The 22871-nt window shown below is 37.5% G+C and overlaps 1 long non-coding RNA gene across 2 annotated transcripts in view; it reads right to left on the reverse strand.

Moving 5' to 3' along the window:
* LOC111923470 (uncharacterized) overlaps window positions 1-22871 on the reverse strand; it is a 282819-nt gene that overhangs the window by 108512 nt on the left and 151436 nt on the right. For both annotated transcript variants that reach the window (XR_015276730.1, XR_015276731.1), the window contains exon 2: window positions 15186-15250. This is a non-coding gene — a long non-coding RNA (uncharacterized LOC111923470). The remainder of the gene's footprint in view (window positions 1-15185; window positions 15251-22871) is intronic.

The following is a 22871-nucleotide window of genomic DNA, read 5'->3' on the forward strand; positions in this document are numbered from 1 at the left end:
CTGTGGCTGTCAGAAACTGAGGGAGAGCTCAGCATGGGGAGGACTCAGGAATTTTAGCCATGGTTATGTGGAATTAATGAGATAGTTTTCCTGCCAGCATTTTAATGATGCCATCCATATCTCTCGTGATTTTTAAATTAAGCCAGACTTGGATTCTGGTCACTATTTCTTTTAATAGCTCAACATTCATATGTACTTTACTAGCAATCGTAGAGTATGGACTTTACCATACTCAGCCTAGAAATGGAGTCTGAAGAATGCGGGAGGGAACACACAGAAAAGACTTTCAATGGAGTAAGATGCCAGTATTTCAAATATCATCTTCAGGTGCTGTTTGGCAAACCACATGGACTGGGTTATCTAAAGTATTTTGGGTTGCTTTATATTATAGTCATATGTAAATATTTACATGTATATACATATATCTCAGTAACGTGCTTTCTACCAGAGCCATAGTGAAATAATGACTTGAACACCTCTCCAAAGTATCTGCACAGTTCTCAAAGAGTTATATTAAAACTAATCAGAAAAATACATACTTGTCCCTGAAGATATAAATATGCATTCTGATCATTGATAAATATGGAAAATAACATTTAGAAATATAAAATCATAGAACAGTTATGGTTCAAGGGACCTTAAAGATGCTACAGTTCCATACACCCTGCCATGGACAGGGATATAACTCACTAAATCAGGTTGCTCAAGGCCCCATCCAACCTGTCCTTGAATACTTCCAGGGATGGGGCATCCTGAACTTCTCTATTGGGCAGCGTGTTCATTGCCTCTTCATTACACAGATTGTAGTCTGAGAATTTACAATATCAACCCAAGCCCATGGTTTCCAGATTATGGTGCTTTCTTTTACTCTTTGAATTTAAGGATAGGATAACAATTGAAATAAAAAAAAACACATATCTCCTGTCAGAATTGCTGATAGAAATATTAGGAATATGAAAGCAAACAGTGACAACTAATTGCATCATAAAAGTAAATGAAATTCAACAAAGCTATAAAGAAACCAGAAATGGATAGATATGAGTGTACCAACATATGTTTTGATCTTTGCATAAAAATAACAGCCACAGGCATCATCATGTCTGGATGTCTGGAATTGGAATGATTCTTCCTATGTCATTCAGGATACACATAGTCCAAAAAATTCATGAAAGCTAGCATGGAACTGCAAAAAATTAAATTCTATCCTAGCACATAATTTTAGTCTTTTTTTAATTTTTTTAATTTTTTTTCTTTTTGTGTGTGGCTCAAGTATTGTTGCACCAACAGAGGACATGGAAGCCTCATCAGTCAACACAATGCAGCCCAGATATACTCTGTTTGATCACTTTCAAACATTCAACACCTCAATAACCACTTGCATGAAACATACTAAGTCTGATGGGGTTCATGATTATGGTGGTTGTTAAAATACTTAAGATATTTTAATACCTTAACAAGTCCACCTAAAGGACTCAACTAATTCCTGGGGCCTTTTTGCTGCTCAGATAGTGAATCCAATATGGCTTGCTTTTAAGGATGTGAGACTCTGAACAAATTGTACAAAGTAGGAAACTCTATCCAGCTCACAGATCAGCCATTTTCCAGAAGGAAAAAATTTCAAACCTTTCCTATTCCCCCCCTTTCTATTCTTCAAAAAGGGATTAGTGGGGATATTTATTTGCCCTTTCAAAGAAGTGCTGTGTGCTATGACTCCAGCAAAGGACAACTTCAAATCTTATATTGGTCTGTAGAGTGGCAGAAGTCATACTGGGGACATTGCACATTCATAAAAAGGAAGGAAGTTGTGGACAAGATGTTCACAAATAGACAACTGCAGTGGAAGCAAGATACTATAGAAATAATTCACAGAATTCACTGCAACCTGAAATAAATACATAGGGATAATATTAGCCAGAAATAGCCCTTCAGAGAAAAGTTATTTAAACCGCTTCTGTGCATGTATTCAACTTGATGCAGTAGAACAAGATCACATATTGAATGTAATTAGCAGTCAGACATTCAGCCTGAGCAAAATGACTCTTGAAAACCCACCATTTCTGCTACAAGTATCCTAAAATTACAGGACAGATATGTTGCTAACTAAAATGCCCTCAAAAGCTTATGACTTCTCTCAAATATTGCACTGACTGTAAGCCATCTGTGTAAGAATGATGTCATTAGCATGTCTCATCTTTAGTAAATGGTATTTTGCACATAAATTATTATATACTTTTCTGTAAAGCACTTATGTTCTGTTTATTGTTTTATGCTAAATGAGGGGAAGCAAGTAGTGCCTAGGAGTTGACCATCACTCTGAGTATTTAGAATTTCTTCAGTGGGGCTCCCTGCCCTCTGTAGTCACAAGTAAAATGGCAGCATGCATAAACCCTGACATGCCCAGATTGTGTGGGGAGCTGAAGTGTACAGAACCCTTCAGCCAGCCTCCCAGTGGCAATAACCTCTGAATTCATCCTGGTAATCACCTGTCAGCCTTTCTCCTCCATCCTGCCAAAACATAAGGACACAGCAGATTTTTCCTAAGGGCCTCAGCCAGTCCTCACAAGAAGGCAGGGACAAGCAAGAGCTACTCATTTGGGTCCACTCCCTTGATTCTGCCCCTGGATCTAAGAGCAGAGGAGGGGAAAACGAGGAAGAGAAATTGAAGTGATTCTGTTGATGCCACTTGTCTCTGTCTGAGTGAGGCAGGTGGCAATCTCATGGGTATCCCATAATGGACAGGGTGATAGGAAGTTATTTGGAGGCAGAACTTACTGACTGCATGAGAGCCTTTTTTTCTTAGAGGGTTCAGAGCAACACTATAGACACATCTACCTGCTCATGAACAAGAGGACTTCAGAAATCAGATGGCAGCCCCAAACCTAGGCTGTAAACCTAAAAAAACCCAAAAAACAAACCAAACCAAAACAAAACAAACAAGAAAAAACAACTAAACACAAAAACAAACAAACACCCCAAAAATCAATCAGTGAAAACTGACCCTATCAAGTTTTGGCAAAGTTCCAGATGGTGCTTCAGTTTCTGGAAGAGTATGCTTGGCATATTTAGTATTTCCCTCACCTGTTGGCTCATTTGTCTGGAAACCATCTATTAAAGTATGCATCTGCCATAGTTGTAGCATGTTACAGAAAACCAAGACAAGCTGATGAGACCAATGAAAAGGTGGACTTGAAGGCAATTAGAGAGGTTTGATGGACAGAGAGGTAAGGACATCATATCAAAGAGAATACCCAAAATGTACAGCAAACCCAAGCCAAATAGTAAAATCTGATATTGTTGGTCATCTAAGTTCTGTTATTTAATGTTGTTCCAAATCTCTGCAATGTTTATCTCAAATAATTCTGAGAGCTTAAAAATTTCAGTGAAAGAACATTTGCCAGGTTCTCTAGCCTTTTTCTCCTTTTCTGCCTCTGGCTGTGATATGACTCATGTGCCTTTCAAAAGTGCCTCAAAGTGCCTTAAAAGGCCCTAGTAAATGCTTAGCACTTTTTTTAAATTATCTGTGGACACTGGGTACCTCCCTACTTCATGACTCCACATTTAATCGTATCGATTTTTTGCTTGATACTTAACTTCAGTAATTCATGGAGTTTTGCTCTTTGCTCTCCAACACTTAACAGATTTAATGAGCAAGTGCTGCCTTTAAAGAAGAACAGGATGGAAACAAAGTTCTGAGGATGTCTCTGCTTTTTCACATCAATAATTTAAATTCTCAAGTTTTCTTTAACTTCTCATGTAACTAAACATCCTAAAAACAATGCCTACATGTTAAACTCCGTTAAAACACACAGTCATATGAGATTGTGTAAATATTTAGTTACGAATATTAACTTTCCTCAAGAACATATTCCAACTGTCATATTTCCCAAAACATCTTAAGCAGTTGGGTTGAGCCTTTCTTTGAAACTATTTTGTTTTCCAAACATATACTGACAGAACATTCTAAAGTCAGTACTCATAATTTTTATAAAAGTTTATCCATTAAACTTCTAAAAGCTTTTATTTCTCTTAAATACTTATCCAATTCCCTCAAACTGAACAGATGACTGAAACAGAGTAAGAGTTTCATAAGAAAAAATGGAAATAAATGCTTAAATTTAAGATTTTATCTATGCTACTGTGATTATGTTTCTACAGGGATCAAAAGAAGTTACAGCTGTATATAAACTCTCTTCTAAGAAAAGTCTTCCAAAAAAAAAATTCCCACCCTTGCCATTACCAATGTTGCTGAGTTGGCAGTGGTAACAGTGAGAAAAGGCTTGAACAGCTTGCTTTATTTAAACTCCTGCATCAGTAAAACTTCCTCAGCATGTGATTGATAATTGTTCCCCAGCGCTGTTGTGGAGCAGGACTGATTACCAAGGGGATTAAAATTCCAGAAAGTCTCTGAAGAGTGTCTCTGAGATCTTCTTTTCAGTCTGTCTGCTGCAAAACTGATTTTAAGTGATGGGATTTAAATTTACCTTTTTTTAGACAGTATTTCCTGGCATGATCAGCATCTAAGGCCTCACTGGAACCCCTTCAGAAAAATGTCTGACTTCTATCCAAGGCATAATACAGCCACAATTTAGAAATGTACCTCAGTACAGCAGAGTTTTCTGGCTACAACTGGAGGGAAAATAGTCACAGAGCAATAGATCACTTTTGTGGACTGAGTATGAGCAACCTTCCCAAATTGCTCCCACAGCTCTGCATTCTGCCTCCAGATTTTTGGGCCAAGTCATATTACCACTTTGTAACTAAGTCATTTCCTTAATAATAACCAGGGTCTATATGAGGAGGGAAATGAAACTTAGTGATGAGTCAAACCAGATAGATTGTTGAACTTCTTTATATTTGACTATGTCAAAGAAAATATATAAAAAGCAAATATTATTCTTAACTGGTTATGAATCATACACCCTGTAGGACTGTCTGCTGACAGTTTGCTTAGACAGCCACAGTGGTAAATTAATCAGGATGGAGACCATTTTTATTACTGCTTAATTTATGAGTGTAGGGTAGGCAACTGCTTGGAAAAAAATTAACAAATTACTTGGTCAAGTGGTGACTCAGTGCTTTTCTGACGCTTGAAGCGACGGGGAGAAAATCGTGAGAAATTATTACAATTTCTCATGATAATTAGATATTCAGCAGAAACACTTCAGTTGTAGGCTTTTTTCAAGCTATTTGACCAGAATTGAAAAATGATTCACCACCACTCGAGCATGATGGGTATGTTCAGGTGAAACCCTCTATAATCAGATGAAAATCATTTTGCTGCTAACCGCATTTGGTTGCATATGTTCAACTTACCCACACCAGAAAGCTAACTAAAGAAATTTAAGCTGTACCATATCCAATGCAAAAATGGCATAATGCTCATCAGTTAACCCAACTCTCAACTTCAAGATGGTAAAGCAGAACAGCTAATAATTTGACTCACTATTTGGTGTGTATAATGTGAATTCATCAAGTGTACCCAGACAAATCATGCCCAAGGGTTGTGACAAAAAATTTTACTCACCTGATCTCTAGGTGAGCTGGGTCTTAATGTGACAGAGCATTAGACAAACAAATTATACATGTCACTAAGACTTCCTTGCACTCAGCTCTGCCAAAGGCAAGATACAAAAAGACAATTTGGTTGTGCATTTAAACACATTTTTTTACTGTTTTACAGCAGCAATAGAATTTCATAAAGGAAAAAGAAAAAAAGGAAACAAATTAATATATGGCTTTACATCAAGTTGTCTGAAGTCATAGAGTGTAACACTTTTGGAAACATCTGGCTAAAGAAGAGTATGAAGGTTTGAAATTATAGAGACATACAGAAAAAAAAAAATATTCATCACAAATGCATAAATTGCTTCCTTTTTTTCTCCCCAAAGGAAACTTGGAGACTTAAAAGAAGGGATTATCAACCGGACACTATTACTGGCAATGTCAAACACATTTCCTCTTGGGCATTTTACTTGACACCTCTGAAAGTCAAATGCCAATATGAGACAGACACCTCTATCCCTTCTGCACAGTAGACATGTCTGAAGAAGTGATGAGGCCTGGACCATTAAGTGAAGAGAAACAGTGTCAGTTCTAAGTAATACTCTTTTGCACAGCATTATTAAAAAAGCTGAAAAATATTGAGTATTACAGACCTTACATATCAAGAATAGAAATTTGAGTTGCTAAATTAATAAGGACCTGCTGAATTTCATAAGTGCAGGAATTTTTATGCCTGTGTCAAAGTGATGTTTGGAAGAAAACATTGAGAAAATATAATGAGAGAATCTGTGACATTTTAGGAAGTAGGGAAAGATTTTTCTCTTCTGCTAGACTCAGGTGCCATGGTCAACAACATCCCAGACACAGGGTCTTAAAATAAAGAGGAAGAGCAAATGTTTCATGTACTACTTGCTTTTCTTTAATGTGAGTGATCCCATTGCCAGCAGAAGTCCTTGCAAGACTGGAACACAGACTGTTTGACAGTCAACACCACAAGGAATTTTAATTCAATTTTAAAATAAGACACACCACTTTTTTCTCCCTTGTATTTTAAATCACCTTTCAAACTTCTTTTGACTATATTTTGGAAGTTCTCTGAAAGGAATCTGACTCTTTCTTGCTCACCAGAAGCTTGTGTGCCTCAAATAATTTCTTTTAAATTGATCTGGAAACAGTGCAGCTGCATACACATTAAGAGCTGTGTTTAGTTTACCTCCATCTTTTTATTTTTCAGTGTATTTTTACTTAGAGAATAACTATGTGTTTAATGAGGTTTCATACAATCTTGATTAATCAAAAAGGTGTTTCTTTCCTTGGAATCTGCACTTGCTTTCTTGATCCCAATGTGAAGTCTGGGCAGAACAACAAATTAATCACAATCATTTTTATAGCAAGAATCTCTAGTGTCCAACAGAAAAGTGTGGGGTTTTTTCCTCAGAAGGTTGAGATGATACAGAAGAGGCAGAAAAGTCTACAAGAGGAAATGCTGAAATCAGTGGGGAAATGTAAGCTTGCCATTTTAAGTCAATATTTGTGGGATGGCAATGTGTCACTAATTCATATATCTTTCTTTTAAACAATCTGCCTTCCAAGTCAAAAGAAAGCAAGTAGAATATTTTAATCATAGACTCCCAGAATAATTGAAGTTATTCCACAATTCTCTATCTCAGTAGCTTTCCATTGGACCCACTCCTGTTTTCAACATCTTTCCTGAACTGGAGGGAGCAGAACAGGAAACCATAGTCCTGGTGTAGCCTAAAAAGTGTTGAGGAGGTTAAAATAAACACATCCTTCAATCCACTGTCTGTTCTCTTGCTAATGCAGTCCAGAACATGTTTTGCTCAGACTGATGCCCTCCAGGACCTCCAAGGCCATTCCAGCAGAGCTGACCCAAGCACCCAGACCTCCAGCCTGTTCATCTGCTTGGAATGAATCTGTACCATATTTATCTTTTATCTGCTATACACAGTGCAGTTCTTTTTGACTCAATATTTCAGCTACTGATTTTTGTTTGAATAATGTTTGTTCCTTCAAAGTATCTGCCTTTCAGTTTAGTTTACATCTACCAGCTTGGTGAGGATACATTACATCCCATCATCTAGGTCTTTTATTAAAGATACTACATCGTACTGGAAAAAACCATCATCCTCTAAGAAACTCTGTATCTGGATGTCCATTCACCTTTGGCACATTAATTACACCATTGAAGTTTTGAAATTTAGCAGCATTCCACTCACTGGACAGGCCCATCTCTACAGCTCATATCTTACCATCTGTCAAAAAGGATATTGTGGGAGAACATCTTAAATACCTTGTTAAAGATCAAGGTTATGTCAAGGTTGTTAGTGATGCCTCCCTGTTTGAGAGGAGCCAGACAATCTTTTACCCATATTGAGGCTGTCTTGTCTGCCAAACCAGCAGCAATGCTGTCCTTGGATTAGTGTGCTCACATGCTGTGCATTGTCTTACCTGTTTTACTGCAATTATAAAGAAAACAAAGCAAAGACAAAAAAAAAAAAAGGAGAATCCTCACAAATATTCTTTCTTCCTTTCAAAAATGTGGTTCTGAAAGATATCCTGTTTTCCCATTGTTTCATTTTTCAGTGAGCAGTCTCAGAGGCCTCAGGGGGTCAAGACCTTTTCTTAGAAGAAAGCTGGAATGGGAGTTGTGTAAAAATTTTCACTTGCAAAGTGAAGTGGAGGATTTGGGCCTTTTGCCAGTTCCGTGTGGGTACGATGATTTCAAGGCAGTTTGCCATGCCTTTCTATATAATTTTCTAGCAACAGAAATAGTTTTTGCATTAAAAAAAATGAAAAAGTGATGAAAAATAACTTCTCCAGGTCAAGAAAAGAACAAATAAGGCAACACTCAGAAAAGTAAATTTGTCCTCACATACATTAAACCCCTAAACCACCATCTATTTTATTTGGCTGAACCTCCTGAGCTTTGTTTCTCACTGCTGAGTTAAGTATTCTTCAGATTTTGCTGTTACCATGCATTATGCTCATAGACCTTCAAAGAAGCACCTATTAGCATAAAGACAGATCCTGGGTTAGTCCATCTTGCAAATTGGTAATATCTGCAGCTAAAACAGGCACTCAACACCAACATCAAGAATCAGGGTAGAAAATTTTTGTTTCTTTCCTTCCATCCTTTTTTCAAGAATCCCTTCCTATTCTCATGTCTTACAGCTATTTCCCCATCTCAAAGAAATGCTCCACTTCAGGTTTTTTTTTGTGTAGGAAAATGCACAATAAAAAGAGCATGCACAGCACTGTGTCACATTACCTTTCTAAGGTGCAGAGAATAATCTGTCTTATGTTTATATAAAACTTATCAAAATCGTTATGACTTTCCTCCATCTGTCTTGTTTAATAGCCCACGGAATTGACTACAATAATCCACATGCTCAGATACAGCCTGACATGATGATCCCACATGGCATAGCTGAAGTAGGATCTGCAGGGTATCACCCTTTCCAATTTGATATGTCAACTTGCTTGAAACAGTTGCAGAGAACTTGCTTGAAACTTTTGCAGAGAGTAGTCAATGGTACAAGCAAGACAGGTCACTCCCACTATACCAGCACATCTTGGCAAATGCATTTCTGAAGGCAAAATTTATCCTGATGTAAAGAATCAAGTCCACACACATAGCTTCATGTTAAAATCCAAAGTTTTTAGGGGTGGGTTCACCTCTACATTTAAAAATAGCTTTTTGAAATTTAAGGTCTATTAAAACTAGATAATTCATTGACCTTTCACTGATAACACCAGTGTGCCTGTGCTTTGTCTGCTCCTTTGTAAGTGAGGGAGGATCAGATCCCTTTGGGTCATTCATATGACCAGAAAATGGTCAGAGCAAGACTAGTTGTGGTCATATTTTGGAATAATTCCAGACACCCACCTCTTCAGTATCTTCAGTTCAATGATTTTTTAATTACTCTGTCATTTTTCATGTTCAGACAAGAATCTGAGCCTATGAACTTTGCTCTTGAGTATTGCCCTAATTTCAGCACAGGTCTACATGTGCCAAGGATACAGAATCAGGGGGAATATATTAGTGGAAAAAACCCAATGGTTTCTTATACCTTTTAAAGTATTTTTTTATTTTGAGGCACATCATGTTTTCCATCAGTGCAGTTTGTGAGGTGTGTTGTGATGGAAATGGCATCCTGAGCTTGGCACTCTACTTCCAAAATGTAAACAGCACAAACCCCAGCATATTGCTGCTTTGGATACTGTTTATTGCATTTATTTTCACTGAGTGGAGAATGGGTGTTGTCTTTGCAAGTTGCTAGACTCTGATTTAATAAGATGGAAGAAAATGAAATATCCCTGCTCATTACACGAAGACTACACAGGCAGAGGAGCACAATAATATCTGCAGGCTCTAATTCAATTAAAAATCTGTGGCTAAAGATGGGAAAACATTTTTAAGGATGAAAATTGAATATTTCTCCTAATTCTATCCTGTTTCATAAGGTAGACTCAAGATCCTTGAGTTACAAAATAGCTAAACATGGTTCACATAAAATTCTGGGTCATCTCTTGCAGGTTCCTTCTTCATATCAAGGTTATTTTGGGAATTAGAAGTAGTGCTCAGATTCTAACCCTGTATAATGCATACTAAGAAAATCCCTTAATTGTGTGCACTACTGTTTGTGAGAAAGGGAGTTCCTCTTGGTAATGCAAATACAGCCCTGCTTCATGAAAATTCTGTTGCTGCTTTTTCACAGTGTCTCTCCACAGACCCCTGTCCTCACCAGTGTGTGCTGGAAAATGGCACACATATTCTTTTACACAGGACTTCAAGTCAATTCATTTATACTAACAACCATAGAATGTGTCCATGAAATCTCAGATCCTGGTGCTAGGCAGTGTCCTTTGTGAGGTGGCTCTGTCCCTTGAGACCCAGGCTAAGCTGGGAGAAGGAGCTGAAGTGGTTTTTTTTGTCACATTTGGCGATACAGAGTGTTCCTGTGCCCAGATCCACATTGTTCATGCTTTTGCAAACAGTGGCTGCTGCAGACAGTTCCCATTCTTGTGAGGAGAAATTAATTCAGTCTTTGTCCTTTTTAAAATATCATTTTTTTTCCTAAACCATGCTTGTTGTAGTACTTTTTTTCCAAGTCCTGGCTGCACTGGGTTCTTGTATATCCTTCCCTTGGGAAAGCCTGACATCCACCTGTATGTGTGGTCATTATTAAACCTTGTCACAGTGTTTATTCTGACACTAGGTATAAAAAAAAAGGTTTCCTATGTATCTGTCAAGTGTATGGTCCACATTTAAGGTGTTGCAATATTTTATTATTATTTACTACTCAAATGTTTGCAATCACAAACAGCGACATATCCAGTAATTCCCATTTCTTCAAATGCAGACAGGTGCAAATGAGGATGGAGTCTGTGTCCTTGAGCTGCACCTGAGTATACCTAAGTCAGTCTTATACAGACTGACTGCAAGTCTGTTTTATAAATAGAAAAAGACTATTTAAAATGTCTTATTAGTTCTGAGTAAATATTTCCAGCATATTTTTATGCACTGAAGGGTCTGCTTCTATTTATGCTTCCCAGAATAGCAGAAAAAATTAAGCCAAGATTTGTTATTATTGCCTTTTATAAAACCACTAATGCTTGGTCTAAATTCTTACCTTGGTGTATATGGAAAATGTTGTTTTGAGTGCACTGTAAAAGTGCAATATTTTTTTTTAAATACTGATATCCATTTTGTTACAAATTGCCCAGAATTCAATGGTCTCATCTGAACAGATAGTTAAACACAGGTAAAGCAGACAGTGAGGAAGGTTCCGATTTTAAAAATATTGGCTTAAGGCTGTCTCTTCATTCTGAACAGGATTTTGGTGACATGTAGGAAATGGACACATCAGTAGTCACTTCCATTTAGATTGCTTAGATATGTGTCAAAGACTAAAAGGCCAAACAGAGTTCCTGGTGATTTCTGCCTTTCTAACTCAAGGTAACACCTCCCCTGACTTTACAAAGACTTTATTCAAGTACTCTGAAGTCAGTGGGAGGCAGTGTTTTTATTTTATTCTTTTTCCAAATTAAGAAAAGGAAAAGTCCTGGTGGAGAAAAAAGACAAAAGTATACAGAACCAGGGTCTTTTACTTCTATTTGTTATATTAAAAAAAAATTCAAATACCTTATTATAGGATGAAGAGACTGAAGAAAAACTGGAAAAAGAAAGGAGACTGAATGAGTAGCAAAATGGATAAATAATTGATAATAAAAAGCAGGCTGCTTTCCTCCAGAAGCTGACTATTACATGTTGTCTTTGACTCAATAAAGTTGTTAGTTCTTTTTGTCTTTCTTAAAAATGTTCTCTTGCTGTTTAAGAAAATAAAAAAAAGCTGAATATATGAAGGTAGGAACTAATTATCTTTCTGTAAGCTAAAAATTTTCTTGAAAATAACAACAAAAACATTGTCTTTGAGATGACTTTAAAAGAAATCATCAGTGACCTTCTGAAAATGCATGTCTAGATTAGAGTAGGATTCCATAGGGACAATGTAATAGCTGATGATTAAGGTACTTATCACCAAATATGTATAATTTTTGCAAAAGGAAAACACATTCCTTGTGCCCTCTGATACAGCAGAACATTTCTGCAAGCCAAGTATGAAAGCAAAGCTGTCAAAATAAATGCAACATTGTGTTCCAGGTGCACGTCTCCGCATTTACAGCTCAAGCAGTGCATCCACATTCTGGACATGTTGGACTTTTCAGCTCTCTAAAGAACGCTATCAGAGTGCCCTCGATACACAAGCTGCCTAGCTGCCCTTGGGAAATGCTCTCTGTGCAGTTGCTTCAAGTTCTGTGCAAATGAAGCAGCAGAAGGTACCAGCAAGAGGTCTGGGAAGGATCAGGGGACCCAAGTATTGTGGCCATCCCCAAGTGTTGCAGGTTTGGGCAAGGTAATATTTCCCCAGATTTTTATTATAATTCTTTTTTTTCCCAGTTTTTGTTTGTTTATTTGTTTTAATCACTTCCCCCCAGGCTTGAGCATGCAGGGCTGTAGAGAAACTATATTCATCAGCTGGTTTCTATGGATTTGGTGCAAATTTCTGTGTAAAACAACACGTTCACAGGGAGACTAAATCCTCCCCCTTTACAGGGAGAATGACTTCCTAAAAAGAAAAGGAGCAGGTGACCTTCAATAGCTCTGCTAATTTCACTTCTCTGTTTGCTGGATGGGCATTTCTATGGTACAGAATAATCTAGTCTAGTTTATTAAGTCCTGCTGTCATTCACGATGTTCAAGTTCACATCCTGTTACAAAGCAGAATTGATTGTATTGTTGTATTTGTGTCTTTTAAGAGGAAAGCTATTAAATTTGTTAGGCTTACAGCTCAAAGACACTGCAATGAACAAGAGAATCAGTTCATCCATATCAGTATTCTGATTTAAATTATTCAGTTTGACAACAATTTAGGCTGCTGCTGTGCTGTCCTCTGATCAATACTGTCTCACTGCTCTCTTTTTCTACTCCCATCTTCTATTTTCATCTTTTTCTCTTAGTTTTCCACTTGGATTGTAAAGTCCTTGAATCACGATTGTTACTTTGTTCTTTGTAAAGTGCCTAGAGAAATTCAGTCCTGGTCTGTAACTAGTGTGCCCAAATGGTGTAATAAATGTATCGCAATTACTACTGATGCTGCAGTTGTTTTTGTATCTGTGACCATACAGGTGATAAATGTATGGCAGTATAGTTGTAAGTTTTCCTTTTTTATCACACAATGCAGCCCAGACATCTGCAGAAGGTGTTCTTGCTGCCGCAGCCATAACTGCTGGAGAGATCCTGGCCCTGAGCAGAAGGGTAGTTCAAGTTCAACTGAACCTGTGGAAATCCTACTGAGGCTGTCAGAAAGGTTTCTTGTAATTGGATGGAGATAAGGAAACTCCATGATTAACTTGAATTTTCACTAAAGGTATATCACCAAAACAGTCACTCTTCATTCACTGCAATTTTGCACCATCCTGAAGCAAGGAGAATAGAACCCAGGAAGGGTAAAAGGGCAGTTTAAAACAGAGCTCTGTGCCACCAGCCCTTTTTCTTCTACCAAAGAATATTTTGCCCAAATCCCTCTATTTATGCAAGTAATCACTAAACTTTATGAAATCTTGTGAACTGCGGGGGTTTTTTTTGATTCATTATTAGTGGGAGGCATTTAAGGTAAGCATATTTGCCTACATGTTATGAACCAAAATTTTATCACATTGGATTGAAAAAACAATGGTACACACCATTATATACACACACCCATGTACACAATCTGTAACAACATCTGTAGAAAAGTTCCTAAGGTCATTCAGTAAGAAAATGATTAAACCCCACATATCATCTAGGCTTTAACCTAACCTGGCTCCCATCCTTCCCAGTATCCATCCTTTCACTTCCCAGACTGGCTTGATGCTACATGTTTATTTTCTTTGCTTCAACAAAATAACAGCAAGAGGTTCTGAAGGGAGGAGCTTTGGACTCTTAACAGGAGTTGGACCCTAATGATGGGTGGAGAAGGTAATGGATTTTCCTGGAAAAGTAAGAGGGAGGAGCAGCACCCTTTGCACCATCTCAGCCTGAGCCTTCAGTGTTTGGTACAGTCCTGGAGGGGTCTGCCCTGGCCTGTCCTCACTGTTGAGGCAATGTCTGAGGTGAATGAAGTGTGGGGTAGAAAGATGATTCAAGCTGAAATGCCTGAGAGTCCTCATCCCCTTTTGTGAGGTTGTCAAAAGTTTACTGATAACTTGTACTGACAAAGAAAATACCTTGAAGAGACAAAGTAGCCTTGCAAAGTGGCTCTTGCAGCTCATTGTGGTTCACTTCAAAAGTAATCTCAAACAGCCACTCTGTCAGTCATCAAGTAATGAGGTCAAATAAACTGGGGAGGCTGGAAAAGGGGATTTAGGAGGGAGAGAAAGAAAGAACTCACCAATTATCCACACCTTCCAAAATCCTCTTGTTTCGTGTTCACAAAATTAATAGCCTGGAGACATCTGAAGTTATTCTAGTAGTATTTTGGGGGTCTGGTAACTTACAGTAAGGATCACTATGGCCAGGGGATGTCCTGGAAGAATAATTGTCTCATTGTGCTAGTGGTTTTCACCTCTTCCTGATATATGACTGAAAGCTAAGGTGAATGTTAGTCAACACTTATATTCTTTAAGATGCTGCATATCCAGTAGCTGTGCTTCTGTTAGAAAGAGTGGGTACACTTCAGTGTTCCTGTATTTTAAGCCTTCTAAGGAGAAGCACATTGTGCCCTCTATTCCCTGAGGAAATCCAGACAAGGTCCTTTATATAGGAAGCTCTTTTTTCATTATAAAATGTACAACAGCTACTAAATGTACCAAAATGAGTTCTTTTACTCTAATATAAAAGCAATTACTTCTTCATGCAGCAGAAGTCCATGGTGTTCCTGCAGATGGTTTTGTCACTGGAGTCGTGTCAAACCCCTATTGCCAAATGGCAAAGCCCACTTGTAAGTTAATGATGCATTTGGGGTTTTAATACTCCAGTGACAGAAGGAACTGTAATGAATCTCACTGAACTTCATTTCAGGGCATGAACCTGATATTCAGTGGGTTGGAAAAAGTCACCTTCAAGGTTGTCAAACTACCCCACTATATTTTGTTTCTGTGCACAGTTTTTTTTTTCTTACCTTAGCTCCTTAAGATGCAGTTTCACTTCAGACTGTATCACTGAAGTGCAACAGTCTATCAAAAGCTGAAAAATGAACAACTTTAATTGTTTCCAGATTCCAGGTCAGAATATTAGTCTAAAAATACCCCTGTAGCAGAAAGGCCTTTAATGTAGTAAATATGGATGTGCAATAAATGGCAGAATACCATTTTTATTACCTATATTACAACTGCAGAAAGATTAAGGGGGAACCAAGGAACATATCCAATTCTTTGATTCAGGCTGGTCAGTCTTATTTCTGGCTTCGTGGAAAATGTTTAGAAGCAATGAAAGAAACTTCATTGTTTTTCTGTACATCTCCCCCTGCCTTTAAAATACAAAATGCAATTTCAGGATGTATTGGCACAAATGTGTTTCTATTGGTTCTTGTAATCTATAATGTATTCAAGATATGGCAGCAGCAACCTGGAAAACTATTAGCATCTGTAAAGCAGTCTGTGACCAAGAGATTACTTCACAAAATTAAGATTTAACACACAACTTCCACAGAAATTAGTTGTGTTTGGGTCTGGCTCTTGTGTTGCCTTCTTCCTTTATTGATCCCTTCAGGCAGAAGGAAAGAGTCAGTCATCTGATTAAAATATGTGCAAGACTGTAGGGAAATCCTGCACAACTGCTTATGCCACCCAATTTGGTGCTGGAAATACATTCAGTTAGGTGTTGGTCAGAGCTTCCGAATGATTTTAATAGTTTAATAATTTCAGAAAGGTCCAAGTTAGTGCAGAAGCAACAACAGACTGTTCCATCCTGTAAACAAGTGACAAATTTTAAATTACAAAACAAGTAAATATTTGTCTTGTTTTTAAAAAATCATGTTTCACATACTGAAGGAAATATGGATTTTTTTTTTTTCCAAAGGTGGAGTTATTTGTTATTTGTGAAACACATACCAAGGTTTGATAGATTGTTGAAATATTTCAGTAACAGCAAGTCAAATTGAACTGGTGATGTGCTTACAAAGGTTCTGAAAGCACAGGAAAGCACCTCAACACTAATTATTCAACCTAAAACAAATCTGAAATCTGTTTAATTTTCCTTGTGTATTTTGATACAGAGGTGACACGGTCAACAAAAGGCATGTATAGGCTTGTTTGCATATTTTCCAGTGCATTTGAAAAATGTGTTTTTCTAACTCTATTATTTTGAATTTGCAGACTTGTAACAGGAAAAATAAAGGAGAAACACAGCTGAAACCACCCAGTGTGTCTTGGTGAGATGAAAGTTCAATTCAGCTTAATTTCAAAACAGATTTATAAATTGCTACATATTTCTCTGAAAATTGAGCAAGTTTATAATCTTTTTCACATTCATTTTACAGTGAGACCAATACAGGGTGGGAGGTTATTGTTGCTACAATGTGCACACAGTAGATTGCACTCATATTTCAATCCTGTTGCATGTGATGCAAATTTTGCTCAGTTTCTTGTGACACAGTGAGTAGTCCCAACATGCATATTGCCTTGTAATGGTACTGCCCAGTACAGAGTAGTTCTCTATGGAGGAAACATATGGGAACAACTCAGACATTTCTGCACTCTGAGCAGCAAAACAAATATTTTTCCTCCACTGGAATGAGAGATGTGGCATGGAGCGTTCTTGACAGCAATCAGATTATTTATCTGTCAATGCCAAATGCAAGACGTGAAAAGAATCACCATTTAAGACATTTCAGAATACTCAAAATCCCCTGTCCCTTCCTTTATGAGTGCACTATTATTTTGTTGAATGAGTATAGAGATTTATGGCTCACATCTTGCTTAATGGCCTCTATAGGCTATTCTATTTCAAGGACACATAATGCTTTACAAAAGGTTGGAATTCTTCACATACCTCTTCTGTACTGGGCCTAATTTTGCACTATTTGTCAACAATCTCTCTCCAATGTCCTCCCACTGTTGATGTAAATGCTCCCAGAGTATCCGTAAAGCCACAGGCAGACATTCATTTTCCAAACCGTTTGCCAGCTGAAAACACTACTACTCCTTTGCTGTTTATATTTGACCTCTGCCAAGGGTTAACCTCTCAGCATTGCCAGCAAAGAGGGGATCACAAAAGGAGTCTCTCATCTATTCCAGGAAAAACCAGTCTGGGTTGACTTACTTAAATGGAGCATGAGCCAGAGCAGATGACATGGCCCAAGAGCTATTTGGAAGCACTCATATCATGCTGTCCAGCAGCAGGACTGGGAGGGCTGGAGCTCCAGCTGGAGGACAGCAAGAGGCATTGGGCAGGAGGTCTTAGCCCAGCACCACCCAACATAGGTGGTCCACCAGGGTCCTCAGGAAGGCACAGAGGGGTATTGGCTTAGGGCAGGGATAGTCATAATATGCTTTGGTATGACCACATCAATGGCTATACCATTCTTCACATGTAGTAATCTCAGAGTTATCTTGACACTGAAATAATACCTTAAAAATACAATTGGACCTTCCCCTTTCCAGCTGCCCCATGCTGTGGTAGAAAAGACATGGACCATGCTGGGTTTTGTTATTTGTTTTGCTCTCAGACACAGAGGTGGTTTGGACTTTCATGAATCATTACCAGATAAAGATTGTCAGAATTTTACAAGCAGTTTACAAGTTATTCCCTTGTGCATTTGTGAATATTTACACAAAGTGAATAAGAGAAAAGTGAGTGAATAAATTGCTGATGGTGGTTTATATTTTGGGGTTACTGATGGATGTTATTAAAATGAAAGGGGGAACAGATTATAAAAAACTGTAGTTGTAAAAGGGAGTTACAAAATATACACAAGTCAGTGAGATGAATATTATTAACACATGAGATGCTTATATAATTTCTAGAACTTCTGTTAGAAGAAAAAGGGCACACAAGAGAAGGTCACTAGAAAAATATTCCTTTCTAGTACCTTCTAGGCATTGGCTTTGTTGTTATGTTTATATTTGCTATTTCAGATTGCTATCATATAATAGATATTACCAGATATCAAATAAAGAAAAAAGACAATGATATAACGAGCAACATCTGTGTATATAAATAAATCTTTCCTATGGTTAGCTTTTACAAAGCACTCCTAGCTTCTGTTATTCACCAGTTGCACTTTGCAAGCACAGCTCAAGAGGTAAAAACATTTTATGCATTCTAGTACAAGCCATGTTTGTGACTGTACTGACTTTGTTTAAAAATGTTTGCTTTCTCTCTTCTTCAAAAAATCAAAATGCTATCTGAAAGATATTGTTAAAACAGAATAACATTGCTATTACCCTCCTTTAAAATGCTGAGACAGAGAGAAAGGAAAATTTTCTGTCTTTTCTGAAAGATTCATACACATTTATTTTGAGTTTCTTTTTTCCCTTTTTTCCCTCCTTACTATATTCTATGTTGAGTTAATTTTTTTTTCCGCTGCAAAGTTTATCTTTTTCATGTCAACTTATGCTGTCTGCTGTATTGCAAAATGCAGACAGGTTTCAGATTGAAATGGAAGTGAGTTTGAAGAAAACACAGCAAATTTACCTACTCTTTGAGGTTCTTAATAACATTAGAAATATAAATGCAGCACAGCAAGAGTGATTTTGTTAAAAGACAATCATCAAATAAAGTATAGATTTTTAACAATCAAAGGAAGAAAGTGCACTTAACCTTAGTGGCAGAGTGTGCATATAATGACAAATTCCATCTCAAAGGGCTTGATCTGGCTGCTGCTGAAATCAATGGCAAAACTTCCACGTACTTTGGTGAAGAAAGGAGCAGGTCAAAAAAGTTACATACTGATTTAAGGCAAACCATTCTTTTCTGCAGATTCAATATAGTCTATTTTTTTGTCCTGTATCTTTAATATCTAACAGATAAGTTCAGACAGGACTAGAAAGCTCATTGCATTCCAGACCTCAGTTCACTCTAAAGTGTAAATTTGCCCAAATTTTAATTCATTTACACACATCCCATGATAACTGACCCTTTCTTGTTTAGACACCAAATTATAATTGCAGTATGCTGTCACTTTGGAGGAAAATGATTACAGAAATCACTGGAATACATAATAGTTTTATGACTGAGTGATAGTAATATTGATTGCTAGTGGGGACCCTGACCCATGGCACATCTGGTGCCAAGGTCTGAGTGGTCTTTGCACCAGACTCCAGCTTGGTTCATCAACTGCAGTAGGTACAGAAAGGCGAGATTGGCAGTGGTTCAGAAATGAGCAGGTAGTGAGCCTTTCTGATCTCCACCCTGTCTGAAAGCAGTCTTCTCTATTTTGAAGGGACTGTTGGCTGGGAAAAGATTTTTGATCCAGATATCACTGCTTTCAGAGTTATAAGCTCCATTTTTCAAGAGGCAGGCTAGCAATGGTTAGAAATTTTCTACTCTCAGGCTGTACCCAAGGACTTGGAAGCCCTGCAGTACACTTTGGGTAATAACCTACAGAGAGATAGAGGATTAAACATTTAATAATAGGAATGGAAATCAGAGTTCTGAAAACAGCTATCTGAACTCAGTGCCTGGATGTCAGCATGGGATTTTCTCCTTAGATGTTTACCAAGCAATTGGATGGAGGCAGACTCAAGCACACAATCCCCTGGCAGAACTGAGCACTTGCTTTAGATGTTTTTTATTCTCCTGATTTGTTGGAATAACAATTAAGAGCAACTGTAGCACATGCTAGATTTCCACCTCTCTTTCTATTCCCTCCCTATTGTGGTCAGTGGAATAAAAAATGCCACTTTGTTACACTTCTCTGGAATACTAAATTCTTTTCTGATTTGGTTTTCCTGCCCAAAGAGGCTTTGTTTCATTTGCATCTGCATCTTTGCTTGACTCTGTCCTTATATTTTGCAGCTCCAAACTTATTTATGCTAATTTGGATGGGTTTAGCACGTGTTGGGAATCAATTATGGCTGGATGAAATGTTTAGAAAATTTTTCAAAAACGTCTTTACCAACACATTCACCTATTATTTTTCTCAGTTCATTATTGCCATTACACTTCAGTAAAAGTCTGATACAAAATTTTTGATACAAAAATGTCACAACAGAGAATGAGATTTCTGAACCATAGAACTCCACCATACACATCTTTAAATTAATGAGGCTCCATGAGGGTCTTCAACAGTCATTTCATACTTTTGTGTGTCCAGCACTACTTTACATAATAGTTAGGTATTACTGATTGTGCACAAGTGGAAAAACTGAGATACAAAGACCCTTTTCTGTTTTGCAGATAATTTAAAAGTTAATCTATCTTTTAAGCTGCAGTTCTGTGCGTCATTAATGTGATTGGTTTTGCACTACATCCGGTGAGTGGGCAGAGGTGCCTCAAACAGCTCATTATGACTTACATGGGTCTCAGAAGCAGCACAAACTTCAGAGCAGTTTAGTTCATCCTGGCTCTAAATGGGCAAATTAACCCAGACTGAGCTCTGTGATGTTCAGATACAGATTCACATATCCAGCCTTATCTGTGTCACACTACCTCAACCATTTCAGGTTTTGCAGGTTCCAGTGTAAGCATAGATGGTATGAAAAGGTGGATATCCAGACCTACAAATGGCCACTAAGGTTTTCAAGTGGCTTTCCCGGTAATAAATAAATAAATAAATGCTTACAAGTCTATCCTCAAATTACATGTGTTCAACCACATCAAACCAAGATACCAAGTCAGCTTCATATAAAAAACTCTGTCAGAGTCTTTACTAGCAAAAATTCAAATTGATAAATGAGGTTTTTAATGTTACTGAAGACGACTTTACTTAGAATTTATCTTGTGTTTACCAGATTCTAGTTTTCAAGTTTGTTTCATTTTGGATCTCCAGTAATACAGGGAGAATCATATTAAAAAAGCCCTAAGAGATCAAAAACTATATTAGACCTTTCTAGTTTCCAGCCTGTTGACACTAGTTAAGGCAAAGTAAAACTTTTTCAAAGATGAAAAATTTAGAGTTGAGAATGGAAGTCTACTTCTATAAAGCAGTCCTCCCCAAAAACATACTCACAACTCACCAGGGCTGATGTGGATTCATCAGTAATCTGATTCTACCACTCCACATCCACACACAAATTTGATTCCACCCCTCTCTGTACACTACCATACACACAAATGTGCCTCTGTGCATGCCTCGTTTTTGTCCTGATTGTTCAAGTAAGTTCAAAATTACTAGAGATGTTATTTTGATTTAATATTTGTAGGCTGGAGTCCCCATAACCACTCTGTGTCTCTCTGGTGCAGCTATCTTTGTTTTTATGTGAGGTAAAAGATGGATGATGTGCAGAATGAATCCTATCTGGTCCTGAAAGAGATACTTAATGTTTCATCTTGTCTTATGATTACAGGCTAGGAAAAAACATTATTGATTTAAAACTCAAAGCCTCTCTATTTCTTAGCTGTGTTCTGGCACACATTAAGCAGACCTGCCATGCTAAGTTTATTTATTGGGAACTAAAGATGAGTATTTATATTTTTGAAGGGCCTTGTAGTTTGGTAAAAATAAAAGCATACCTGGTTTATTTCCAGATCCAATTTCAACTGAATTCCCCACAGGTAGGAAACAAGGGGAGGTGATAAGTTTTTCAGATTGTACCTTAAGTCTCCTGGTTGAAAATGATACAGCAGTTCTACAGCACTTCAAAAAATTAGAACAGAGGTGATGATTCAGGGAAATAAAAAACTGAGGGAGCCCAGGATAATAGGCTGAGGATAGATAATGGACAGGATAGATAATCAGACTGGACTTGTAGTCATTGCTGTCCTCATGGAGGTAAAGTCTGTCCATAAATAAGACTATCAGAGTATGATTCTATAAAGATATATGACGATCAAGGTCACAAATCAAAGGTAAGGTGAACAAAGTAATCTTTTTTCAACAAATTTAATACACAAAATAGAATAAATTTTACAAGTGCTGTGTTCACAAATTCAATCCAGAATAGAATTTCAATCATTTCAGGGGAAGACTCATTCTAAAACATAAAAAAAACCTCAAAACATACATACTTTTACCCTATATTATGAATATGCTAAAATATTTTTAAGCATTACGATTTTTTGTGGTAGTATTGTGTGTGTATTTTTACAGACTTTTTTCACATGCTGCTGCTGCTGCTGCAAAATGTTTTTTCATTCACTATGACCAACAGAAACATGATGTTTATAGATAAGCAGAAAAGACTGTGCTCATAAAAAGGAGTGTGAAATCAGCACTTACAGCACTTCATATTTTCAAAGGGTTGCACTCGCATGACTAGACAGATTGTAATTGACTCTACTGCAGATGGAGTGATGAAGATTTATTCCTTTAAGGGATAGAAAAAAATTGGTGGGAGGCCGGGGGTGTGGATATGAAATGAATTGCTTCATCCTCCCTGGTGGAGGGACAACTAGAAGAGACCAGATGCAGACAAGAACCTACGTTCTTTCCATGGCTACAGTATTTCATTATGTTTATTCTTCTCTGTGAAAAATAAAAAATAAGGGAAAAGGCCCCCATTTCCAGCCTTAGTAGCCTCACAGAAAGGACAGAATATTCCCCAGACTCAGTCCATAAATTCAGAAACATACTGAACTGAACCAAATGAATTAGCAGACCTCCTGCATTATATATGTAGGTGAATATATGCAGGAAAATCCACTTGTTCCTGCTTTCTGAATACTCAGATGGTTCAAAGAGAAAAGAGGGGCCACTGGCAGCTTG

Source organism: Cyanistes caeruleus, chromosome 1 (genome assembly GCF_971803275.1).
Source record: "Cyanistes caeruleus chromosome 1, bCyaCae1.hap1.1, whole genome shotgun sequence".
Classification (NCBI taxonomy): domain Eukaryota; kingdom Metazoa; phylum Chordata; class Aves; order Passeriformes; family Paridae; genus Cyanistes; species Cyanistes caeruleus.